The sequence below is a fragment of the Pinus tabuliformis genome, chromosome 9 (genome assembly GCF_031772625.1).
Source record: "Pinus tabuliformis cultivar Carrire ecotype Pingquan chromosome 9, CPIR1, whole genome shotgun sequence".
Classification (NCBI taxonomy): domain Eukaryota; kingdom Viridiplantae; phylum Streptophyta; class Pinopsida; order Pinales; family Pinaceae; genus Pinus; species Pinus tabuliformis.
Window position 1 is genome coordinate 1858846722 of NC_142307.1, and position 13191 is coordinate 1858859912.

Consider the following 13191-nt stretch of genomic DNA (forward strand, 5'->3'; position numbering starts at 1 on the left):
AAATTTTAATTTAATGAATTAATAATCTAATTTTTGACAATTCCTAATTTATTTATTAATTTTTTTCTATTTTTAATTATCTAATATTAATTACTATGGTTATTTAATAAAATAATAGCTATTCATAACTCAAATTTTAATATAATAATAAAATTCAACAATAATCAAAATTAACTAATAAATAAAATATATAAGTAATGATATATATATATATATATATATATATATATATATATTAAAATCAAATTAGATACTAGCATGGAGAAAATGGAAAAATGAATTACTAGAAAATGAATAACCATGACAAGACAAGGATAAAAAACAAAAGAGGATTAGGAACAAAGGGAAGGGACCCAAGAACCATTAATACTCCATCCATCATCCTTATTAAGAGTATGAACTATCTTCTCAATTTTGATGCCTTCCCTTAATTTACAGTGATGGAAATGGTCGCGAGGACCTTGGAGTCCTCTAAACAAATATGGTGTTTAGTATTTTGGGCATGTTCCTCTAAAGCAGAGGAGTGAGGATTACAATATCTAGGGTTAGTTGCGTTCTCTTGAGTCCTCTAATATATGTAACGACCCCTCTATCCAATAGGGGGTTCCACAGGAGCATGGAATCAAATAAAAACTCTTCATGTCTTCACGATCCACATGGCCTTTGACCAATATTAAATATCCACAAATAGTTTTTAAGGGTCTAAAGTTGGAAACGACCTTATGCCTACTGAGAATGCTGGAAATATTGTCCATAGTCCCTTGGATAAAGGGAAGCTTGACAGTAGAGGCCACCTCAATTAACGTTGACCCTAAGTTGTCAATGTGATTTTTTCAGAAGATTTTTCTTAAAGCATTTAAAAGTGTCAAGACAAAAGCATTTAAATGACTATGGATCTTATCTATTGTAAGAAGAAATGTTATAGTTTATAAAAAGGAAGACGAACAATGGGAAAATAAGTTTCAGGTACATATGGTGCTTGAGCTCTTTCTTTTGCAAGTTGCTTTTTGTAGGGAGGAAAATCATTAACATTGTGAACAATCAAGGAATTTTTTCTCTATTGACAAGTCAATCAATATAAAAAATTTCAAATGAAATTAGAGAACTACAAAGAGATAATGATATGCTATTGGCTATTGTTACAACTAAAGCATATAGCCTGAGATCACACATGTCATTAACTATTTAATAAGATAAGCATAGAATATTTCACAATAGAAAAATTATCTTTATCTAAAAGCTGACAATTGTGTATTAAGTGATAGTAGCTATTGTGTACTAGGGAAACAATTGTATGGTGTACCTAATAACATTTTTATTTTAAGAAACAAGAGACCTACATTTTGGAAGTATTCACAAAGAAACTTGAATTGGATACTCTAGGTCCAGGTGTTACACTAAGTACACAATGCATTTATCCTTATGCAATTATGAACTGAATAAATAAAGGAAATAGAACATTTAGTTATATAGACACTTCATTGGTTGTTTGTCATTTTTCATAGTGGAACTTATTTTTCAAATATATTTTGCTTTCCATTATTTGAAATTGAGATATTTTTTTAACAAAAACTCACAATTTTTTAAGTTGGAGTGAGGTGAATCTTGTGGGACATGTGATTATGGGGATTTTTATGTCTAGCTATACATAATGTAATGTGACGTGAACCTTGTGTTTTTGTGCTAAATTTTCACATATCTAAGGTTGGATGACATTCTAACCAAGAAATCAAAGTTTCAAGACTTAAGCAGAGAATGGGAGTGAGCTTGGCTCCTATTATGCACAGAATGGGAGTGAGCCTGCGTCCTATTATGTTCACATAATAATAGTGTCCTAGGATCACAGATTCAAACTTGTAGAGTATAATCTCACATAGAAAAAGTTTCCTTCTTGCCAATATAGTAGGAAAGAATTATGTGTTCGACTGGAGCTTGTGCATTGTCACTTCAAACTACCTAAGTAGACTACCATGATAAGAAAGAGAGAATCAATATTGAAACAATGTATTGTTGTTATAGTAAGCCCTATATTACTTACTTCAAGGGGTTTATAGATGTTACAATTGTGATTCTACTAACAGGGGGCAAGGTGGCACAGATTAAATTTCCTAGATTTAGATATTCAATTTAGATGCTTATGATTAAGGAAAGTTGTTGAATAACTTCAGCAGTAGAAGCAGAGTTGTTGGATCCTGTCGTAGTAGCAGGTGAACTGTTGCATTTATGCTAACTTACTTGTTAACTATTTTCATAAAATCAAGAGAAAACATTCATTTATACAAAGATCTCAACAATCATTTGTTTTTTCTTATAATAGGACTTTCTGTTCAATAGATACTCTATTTCCTATTATTCAAATTTAACACTAATTGTTATCCTAATATTGACATTGCATTTCTTGGGATTATCAAGGTCATTTATACTTACAATCGGTTCTAGAGGGCTTGGAACATTAAAGTCTTTTGCCCCCACTACAACATAGACAGGTGCAGTCTCATCTATACCTTCAATACAATTTGTTTTTTTAACATAAAATACACATATTTTAAGCATGAGAGGGATGAATCTCTTGGGACATGGCATCCTAGATATTCTTAGGTATAGTCATGTAGAATTCACTGTGAATTGAACCTTATTCCATTATGATAAATTTTGATAGCTCCAAGGGTGGATCACATTCCAATCAATAAACCAAAATTAGAAGTTTTAAGGAGAAAATTGCAGTAGGATTTTTCCCTATAGCACATGGTCATGGCCCCCCAGGGCCATAGATTCAAACTCATTGAATATGATCTCACACATAAAAAATATATTTTCATGGTAATATAAGACAAAAGAATTGTGCACATTTGTTAGCTATTATAGGGGATTTTATATATGACAGTTGTAGTGATACTAAGAGAAACCAAGATTACAATGGTCAAATTTTCTAGATCTACATATCCATTGTAGATGCCTATGATTAAGGGAAGTTGTTGAATTACTTAAGCAGTAGTAGGGCAACTATTGCACCTTATAGAGGCTAGTCAACGGTTGCATTTATTCTCACCTTCCTTTCAACTACTTTCATAAAACCAAGGGAAAATATTTATGTATATATAGTTCTTGGTACTGGTGTGTCCTTGGAGATAAGAGGACTTGTTGTACAATAAATATTCTATTTTTCACTATTCAAATTTTGCACTGGTTCTTTTTCTAATATTTCCATCTAAATTCTTTGGGCATCAGTATGGGAATGTATAGCCACAACAACTTCTAGAGGGCTTGTGACATTAAAGTATTGTGTGCCTAGTACAAGTTTCCTAGGTGTAGTGTTATCTAGTTTTTCAATACCTATGGGAAGGCCTATAGTGCCTATATCGAGGTATAATTGTGATCATCAAAATCATTGTGTAGACCATTCACACCTAAAAAATCATCTCGTACTCTAAGCCTAAGCCAGAGCAGTTATTTTCCTACTGTCCTCCTTTTTTCTATTAGAAAAATATCCTACATGATCTGTAGAAACTTACAAGGCTCTTGAGAAAATTAATTGTCCACAAAACTGCAATTATCCTAGTTTGCATTGGTACATGGGTAATGAATAATATATCATCTACATTATTTTGTGGGAATATCCCTCTTTGTTTAAAAACATGCACAAAGTGAAAGCATTGGTTTACACAACTCTGATTTCATTGATGTAACATTCTGCAATTTTTTCCAAAAGACTTTTTCTTAGATGATGGTAGAACATTTTGGCTGTCTCTCAATTCTACCTCGAATTGTTAACAAGGGTTGCTTTTAACAATTGAAAAGCTCCCATGCTTAATGAATTTATTCTTCACTTTGATTCTAGTTTACATATTATAAATGCATTCTTCCCGAGAAGTATTTTTTACCTACTGACCTTTCTCTATCCATACAACTTCTGGTCCTTTCACTTTTGAATTTCAAGCATTCATACAATGTATCTTCAAGGAAACGAAATCTATGAAAATATAGTTGTCTCAACTTTGGCTTCGAAAAGTGATTCTTAATATATTGGAATACTAAAAGAAATGTTATCTTGCATGCCAATTAGTACCCTAGTGTATTGCTTCACCTACATCAATGTTTCCTACTAGATGGCTAGTATAAAAATGGAAAATCTTGCTCAAATCATCAATAGTATATCCTCTACATTATTTTGTAGTAATAGCCCTCTTTGTTTCAAAGCATGTATAAAGTGAAAGAATTGGCTTAGACAACTAATTTTAGCATGGACATCTTGTTCAACAACAATTTTCATTGGTTTCTTTGGCCCCACTCTTGCTACTGAAAGGCAACTGGCATTGCACATGTTAAACAATTGGGTCAACAATTGTGTACAATGAGACATGTCCTTTCTCAACACAGTGAACACTATTCTAAAATGTTTCTATGTGAAAAATTATCTATTGATCATAAAAATTACCTCTCAGTGACATTTAACACAAGCATGCAACAAATGTACTTTTATCGAAGAGTTTGTTTAGTCAACGATAACTTTTACTGTTACACTATTATTTCTAATTAAAAAAAAAAAACTCTTATGCTTATATTTCTCATTAGCACGTGGTATGCTTTTTTTTCTCATTTTTATTAGATGCTTGTTGTTATAGTTTGTTAAACATTTCTCCTTGGTTCATCAATTATATCTCATAGAAAACCAATATGTTAAGCCCGTGTCAGATCCTTGATCATCATTACAACATAATGTTTGTACTTCAATGATTGTGATTCTTTCTCTTTTCCAAACAATATAATTTTTTAGTCTCTACTTTCCAAATGAAAATCAACTCATATCTGAATGAAACAGCCTCAAGAACTGAACAATCCTTAAGCATGCCCTTTGAAACAAAAGTAATTCAAACTATAACAACTTGGAAAGAAATTCAGAGGTAGCTACATGCATGAAAATAGTAGAAGCATTATAATCTATTTATCAACATTGCCCTGAAACACAATATCATGAATAAAAGAGTTGTTGTTATGAGACTCGTTTCTTTCATAACCAAAGGACAATGATAATATATAAAATATGTCTATCATCTGTATATTTGTTTTGAATTATGCATATTTGTGAAATAGACTTCCAATGGATGAATTGTCCATCCACTGTTGGACATCCACACATGAATGCCATCTCAAGTTAATTCAATAAAGTAACAAAGGAGTAATGGGCATGAAAACAATTGTCTCTCAAATCACAAGCAAGTTGTAACAACACAACTCTTGTAAATATTAGACAACTCAACAAGAAAACACAATCATCACCTTAATGACTCAAGATCAATACTTAATGACTCAAGCTCCCTTGCTCAATGACTCTATTCTTCACCTTGATTTTTGTTGTCATCTGCCTTCTCTTAGAATGACTATGATTGTAATATGTAAAACTCCGTGCAGCAAGTAATGTAGCACTTATTATAACAATAAAAACCTAGTTTGTTGTTGCTTTGGCTTTGCAAACCATCAACATAGTAAACTCAATAGCATGGGAAAAATACACAGAAATATTTGTGCATCCCACACCTCATGGGGCCTTAACCCTTAAGCTCTTAAGATACATAAATTAGCACTGAAGTTTTTTTTTAACATAAGAATCACATAGTAAAACACAATATAACTTATAATATCAAATAAAACACATTGAAAATACTGCAATGGGAAGAAACTAAGGTGACAATATTAAATTTCAAATCGTACACATAATAGGTAAATCCCAAGTAAAAACAGTGATAGATTTATTCCCATTGATTCCTTAGTTATACTACTCGCTTTAATAGAGCTTCTATGAGTTAAATACTTATGGATATTGTATTGTGATAATAAGGATATGCAAGCTTATTATCTTTGTTTGATATTAGGGGAATTTTGAGGTCTAAAATGGGCCTCCTAAGAAAAATGTACAACCAAAATAAACTTTATAAGAATGAATCGGATTCAATATGATGACATCAACCATGGAGGATGATTTTACAATTTTTGGAGTAAAAAAGTAAAAAGAATAAAAAATAATAAAACTAGATTTTCAACTTATATCCCTAAGGTTTTACTCAAATTTCGAGTGGGAGTATTCGTTGGATGAAAAATGTGATTCCTCATCCAAGAAGTACCCATGTTACATACTTTTGATGGACCTTGTTACACAAAAAATGAGGAAACATGAAAACACATGATTGCAATCAAGTTTTTCATGTATTTCTCAATTTTATTGTAGCGGGGTCCATCAAAAGTACGCAAGATGGGTACTCTTTGAATGAGGAATCAAATTATGTATCCAATGATTTTTTCCGCTTGAAATTTGAGTAAACCCATAGGGAGATAAGTTGAAAAAATAGTTTTTTCTTTTTTTCACTCTAAAATTTGATGATATAATCTAATCTTATTTTATTATTTCCACTATTATTTTATAATTTCCTTAGGAGGCCCATTTTAGACCTCAAAATTCCCCTAATGGTAAGCTCTCTACAATCACTAGTATATTTTATCTTATCATGTTGTTCCAATGAGCTATTAACATTGAATCCTATGATTAGTGATCTTCCTTTATTATGGCATTGATAATGTGGAATTATTTACAATAAGGTTTATACAATCCAATCATGTATGTGTAATACAAAACTTAGTAATTACAACTAGTATTATTACCCTTAATTCTTGTGATTAATAAGGTAATGAAACCACCAATGATGATTACTAAACTTCATATGCCCATATCTATGCTAATCACCTAAGTAATAAGAAATCACATTACTCCATATAGTTAAGAAGAGCAATACAAAAAAACAGGGACATGCCACCAATACATCAATGACCCTTTACAATTCCCTATGACAGCCTTAGACACGAGCTTCAAATACCTTGGTTTTTTACTGAAGGCCAATCTATACCTCAAATTTAATTGGTAATGGATTAATGTCAAAACAGAGAAAAAATTAAACACTCCATGCAATAGGTGGCTCTCCTAGGGTTCACACTTGGCCCTGGTTAAGTTTTATCCTCGAGGCCAGTTGAGTCCAGTTGAATATAATTTATTTTGAATGAAATCACTTAGATGATTTTCACACAATATTCCATCAACAAATTTTGTTCAGTGGATGCTTGTTTACTTATAGAGCACATAAATTCCTATGCGTGTACTCATACTTACGAAAAAAAACATATGTTCACTTTAAGATTATTTTTGAAGTTTTTTGTTATCCATGGAGGATAAGGCAAGCACTCAACAAAGTGAAACTAAATTAGAAATAGTAGTTAAAGACAATTTATTTTAGGGCTCAGAGGAGAACAAATATTTTTGTTGAGAAAAAGGCTTCAGTGAATCACGACACAAAAAACACTTTCTAGGTAATGGCCTTTGAGTGCAAGGCTTGTAGAAAACAAATATTTTTGTTGAAGAAAAACATTTAATTCATTTATAGTTATAGGTCTAGAAAGGAAAAGAAAGGTGTGAGGAAAAAAAAAGGAGTTCCATTGGCACCCTTGAAAAGGCTCACCATAGCCCTGTAAACTACAAGACACTAATGATCAACTAAATATATGAAAAGCCTACTATGAATTAATTGTAGACTAACTTAACAAGTATACTAGCTTCGCCTTGTCCATCTAATTTAATTAGAACCTAAGGAGCATCAGACTGTGTTGCCATTTGGAGGGGATTGGCTCTCTGGAACAAACCGTAGACAATGTTTCCATTTGGAGGGTTTTTGGGGGAGCCAGTGGAAGAAATTCACTAGGCTACCTAGAAGAAGGCCCCAATCCATCACCTAGGCCTGAAAACATGACACAAAACTCAACTACAATCTCGTACTCTTGTTCCCAAAAGCAAACAAAATCCCCATACCACAGAAGAAAACTTCCCTCCACGACTCTCGAAGAATCCCAATCACCCGACAAAGAATTCAAAAATGAAATTATTGTTATGACTATAAACAAATAGGAATAACGAAAATTACAAATATAGTTTTTTTTAATTATACTTCGAAACCATTCAATTGTGAAACTCTTAATTTCCACATACTCGTAATTTCTGGCTTGAGTACCTTTTATGTTCAACAACAATTTTTGGCGCAGATTGGCCGCTTTTAGCCAATTCAATTTGTGAAATGGAAAATTTTTAATTCCTGAAGTCGAGAAGACTCAATAAGTACCTTTCCATCAACCCTACTAGATCACCTAAGAAACAATGTTAACATGCTCCTTTCCATTGCACTCAACGCAAGTCATCTACTCAAAAAAATAAGCACCGACTATTTATGAAGTCTTCACAAATACGAAAAGAGACACATTTCGTGTTTTTGATAGTTTTCACAGAAGGTTTGTTTTTCTTTTTTCAAGAAAAAAGACCCTAGGAAAATACTTCCCTAATGTCACATACCCCCTTAACAACTTAAAAAAAAAACACATACTCTTGGGACATACCTCCTTGTTACTATAATAATAACCACATAATATGTTCCTTCACTAAATTTAATTTTGATTAAATTTATATTCAATAGTTATCCCATGCATCCGTCTATAATCATCCCATAAAAAAGTTAACACAGGCAACTATACACATATGCTGAGAGATTCAACAACATAAAAATTAAGAGGTCAACATACAAAATATCCATGCCATTAAACCATATTAACTACAAGGACTGTCACTTGGAAAACCGAGCACCACCACCCAACCTAGAACTGACTTCCTCCAGTTCACCCCCGAGCCGAGAGTTCTTTCCATGGATTAACTGCCTCTTGTTGATCTCTTCAATGGGTATTTAATAACCTCTTTCATGATATGGTTTCCATTAGTGGCGTCTCACTTTTATGGATTTTTTTTATCCATTTACCTATGCTTTTCCTAGAAAATCTCCCCTTTATCTCCCACAAGGCTTATGCTCATAAAAGATTTCCTTTATCTCCCCTAAGGATTTTATGTTTTTTCTTAACTTAGCATCTTTCTCTAGCTAAGTAGCTTAATGGATATTTATCTCCAAATCCATTAAGATTATCTAGATTTGGACGTAGAAGTCTTCTCATGGAAGAATTATCCATTCCCATTCACCAATGGGATTTGGTAGGAATCTCATCTCTTGGTGCCTTGCTTCTCGAGGTGATTAAATTATTTTATTTAATAATAAAGTATTTACTTTCATTGTTACATATCAAACCTAGATTTTCTTAGCTTAGGTCAATAGAGTGTTACATACAAAGAAGGGGTGTTACATACTCCCCCATTTAAATTTACATCGTCCTTGGTGTATTACAACATCTTGCAATTTATTTCCTCATCCACAGGTAGTTGTTTCTGATTTTTCAGGTTCTTGTGGCCTTGCCTCCTCAATCAGATCTTCTGATACATCCGTTATAAAGGAGTTCTACCAACAATTTCCTTCCATCGCTACCTATACATTTGTTTCAATCAATTTGGTGAGAGATTTTCATATGAAAAAAACTCATTTTTGTTTGTTACATAAGCAACCATGGGTTAATGTTTCCCACCCTTTATCTATGATTCCTTAGTTTCGAGCTTATTTAAATAATAATAAGAAATGCATGTTCCTCCAATGCATTTGTGTTCTTGCTGAACACTTGCTTCCTGTCATTTCCCTGCATTAGTCACAACAAGTCAAACTAGCACATTTGACAAATCAACATGTATAAAATATCATAACAGGTTAGCTCACACATAACCATCAAAATCATAACCCTTATGTAACCACCATAAATCAGGATCATATGTCATATGTATACTAAGACTGAAATAAAATATTGATACTTATCCTTAGTTTCCACCTTTTTCTTTCCTTTGTACGCACTCTAGATCGATTTCCACACCAGGCAATCATCCAGTGACTTCTCCTCAACCATGTGCACCTACACATGGTGTGCATGACACACATATGCAATACATGTCATATATGATCTTGCACTTCATGCATTCGTACCAGTACCATATGTATCATTTGTATACAATACCACCTGTACAGCTGTACCCAATACCAAATTCCCATAACATCACCTGCACAACATATACTTCATCCACATGCTTTCAACCATGTTAGTATTATGCTAAAAATTTCTGTAATTTTTCATTCACACTACTTTTAGGTAAGTCCAATCAAACCATGTTTGGTTTGTCGATTGGAGAATAAGGAATTCATGGACTCGTTCGACTTCTTTTATTTAGCTAATATTTTTCATGTATCTTGTGGTTGCAAGAAATTTTTAGCAAATGATAACATGGATGCATAATACAATTTTACAAAACCAATAACCTTGAGTTTTTGGGATTGAATCTGTCCCATAGACAAGGATTTAATAAAAGCAGAATATGACCTTCGCTTGATCATAAGGCAAATTATTGACTATGATAGTTACTCTAGTATGGAATTCAATGTTATATTTGAGTCTCGTAACCTTACCATTGTCTTTATCCAAGAAAATAATCATTTGGTACACAAAAGTACTCCACATATAAATTGGTTATGTCATATGATTTCATGTTTTCTCTTTTTAACACCACTTCCAACACCTTGTTGGTTGTGACTAACTCAATGTATATTAAAAATCAATCGAACAATTAGTATGTAAATACACACACGTCTTATAAAATAGTTATGACTGAAGGTTATAATGCTTTCACATTCCCCAATCTCTTACTTCCCACGGTAATTTGTATATCACGGTGTAATCTTGAGCCCTTATCATGTTGATACCCCACCTTAACACTAGATCCTGACTTGCTAGAATGAAATTCATTTCTTGGAAACAAAGTCAATTGTTAAATTCCATAAATCAAATTGTTTATGCAATAATTTTTATATTGTCCTATTCAAACCTAGACAACACTATCAATACAATCTAACAAGTAGAATTTTCCCATATTGCTTGTTTTCAAATTGACAATTGCTAGATATCACTTTATTGAAATCAATTATCTTTGTACAACACATTCTTGTTTACGAATACCACTTAGCCATCCAATATGGTTAAAGCATCCTAATGATTTAACAATGAGTTGTTGCATGGTTTATTATTGTCTCTCTTCTAGAACCTTTTATATGTCACACATTATCTGGTGCATGTATTATTTTATTACTAGCATAAGATCCTTAGATCATCATAATATGTATTAATGTGAAACATTTTCAGTTTATCAATAATTTGTCTATTAATTCATACAATCATGTTCTGAATCTATTGCATAATTCTCGTTATTCATTAGGCTTCTCTGAATTTCTCTATTTCTACTTCAACTGCATTTAGCACCACCACATTAAATTTGTTTATCATTTCATAAAGAATGTATAGTTTGTTTATATATAGTTGAAACAAATACATCAGTTTAATCTTATCAATTACCATAAGAAGTACATTTTCAATATCTAAAATCCTTCTACAGATTTGAAAGGTTCCTATTTGTGAGGTATTAACAAAACCCCATCTATATCTCGATGGATATGTACATTAAGGTACACCTTAAGTTGCAAAATTTCACCCATTAGAATTTGAATGAGTTGTTGGGATGGTACTCTTAAACTTAATACTGTCTTTCTGCTTGTTGTGGCCACAACCACGACCCTATCAAAACCTACCTTGGTAGAAATTTTGAATCGGTCCCCTAAAGTTGATCTCTCACCTCTTCGAATGATCTGTTTTATCCCAGAGACTTTAACTCGTTGCTAAGTCAAATTGTCAATTCCTAATGGTTGAGCCCCCCTCTTTGAATATCTGCTGCATGATTCATCTCTAACCCTTCCTAACCCTCCATTCATTTCCTCCATTTGAACCTTTCGAATCCTCAAAAACCTTCTATCGCATGTTATTCCCATTATAACCCTTTACAATGGAAACGCTTCACAAATATGCATAAATCACCCCTTTTTGGCCTATCGCAATCAACATTGTGCACTTCTCTCTTCCAGACCCGACGGCGTCATCAACCCAAATTTATATATTCCAGGTCTAGAGCCATATCGTACATCACTATCGACAGGTCCGGGGCTTATATAAAAGGCGTGCCAGTATACTTCGGGCCCAATGGCATTATTAACCATAGTTCATATATATCGGGTCCGAAGCCATATCGCATATCACTATCGGTGGGGTCCGAGGTCTATATACAAGGAACACCGCTATCATCCAGACGCAGCGATGATTATAGATCCAGGCATATAATATTTCAACTTTGGCCTAATGGCTAAACACGGGTTTTTCCATATATTCTTTTATTTTTCAAAAAACGTTGAAGTCCCAATTTTTAAAAGGCAAGCCTGTTATTGCGGACCCGTCGGTAGTATTAACACACACACACACACACATAGATATATATATATATATATATATATATATATATAGACACATGGGGTTCAGAGCCCTATCATGTATCGTAATCATCGGGTTCCAGGGCTTGTATATAAGGTAGACCACTACATACCAGACCTGCCGATAACTATCAATGCGGGTGCATAAATTTTCAAGTTCGGCCCTTAGGGTCCGGCCATTGTTTTCCTATGTTTTCTTGTGCATTCGATAATATGTTGTTTGCTGAGGTTTTCGAAAGGGAAAGCTTATGTTGCAGATCTGAAGGGATTATTAAATGGGGCTCATAAAATTTGAAGTCTAGCTGCATGGCCTAGCCATGGGGTTTTCTGTGTTTTCCTATGTCAAGTCCCTCCACCGTTGATCTATCCTTCGTGGATCCAGCAGTCCATTCGTATTTTGGGTGAACAAGTTGCTTGAGGAATACCCACCTAAAAAGTGGTATCCTCTTTAATCATAGCTGCCACGTGTCACTTGAAGAATGGAATCGAAGGATTCCTCGCAATACCGGTTACCACTTAGACCCCTTCTGAAATACCACTTGGGGTACGAGAAACCACTTCCTCCCTACGTCGTTAATCTTTTGCTTTTCGTTAGATTTACTCTTAAACACTAGTCTCTCTACTCTTCACTGAAGTAATGTGTTGCCTAGAATATTTCAAGTCCAGGTTTCAGATCCAGTTATGTGTTATGCAATGGTTTTCAGTGTAAATTGGATTTTCTCTTGCGGGACTTAATCAATGCATGAGTTAAAAACTAGGGGGCGATTCTTTCACGCTTGTTCCTTTTGATGTTATAAAGGCTTAATGAAGGCAAGATCTGTGTTTTTTAAGCATTTTTGTCACATTCACATAATCATAGCTGATATTAATTATT

The 13191-nt window shown here is 33.3% G+C and overlaps 1 pseudogene; it reads right to left on the reverse strand.

The window, feature by feature from the left end:
- The window catches only part of LOC149156287 (importin subunit alpha-1a-like), a 62756-nt pseudogene that overhangs the window by 3175 nt on the left and 46390 nt on the right, over window positions 1-13191 (reverse strand).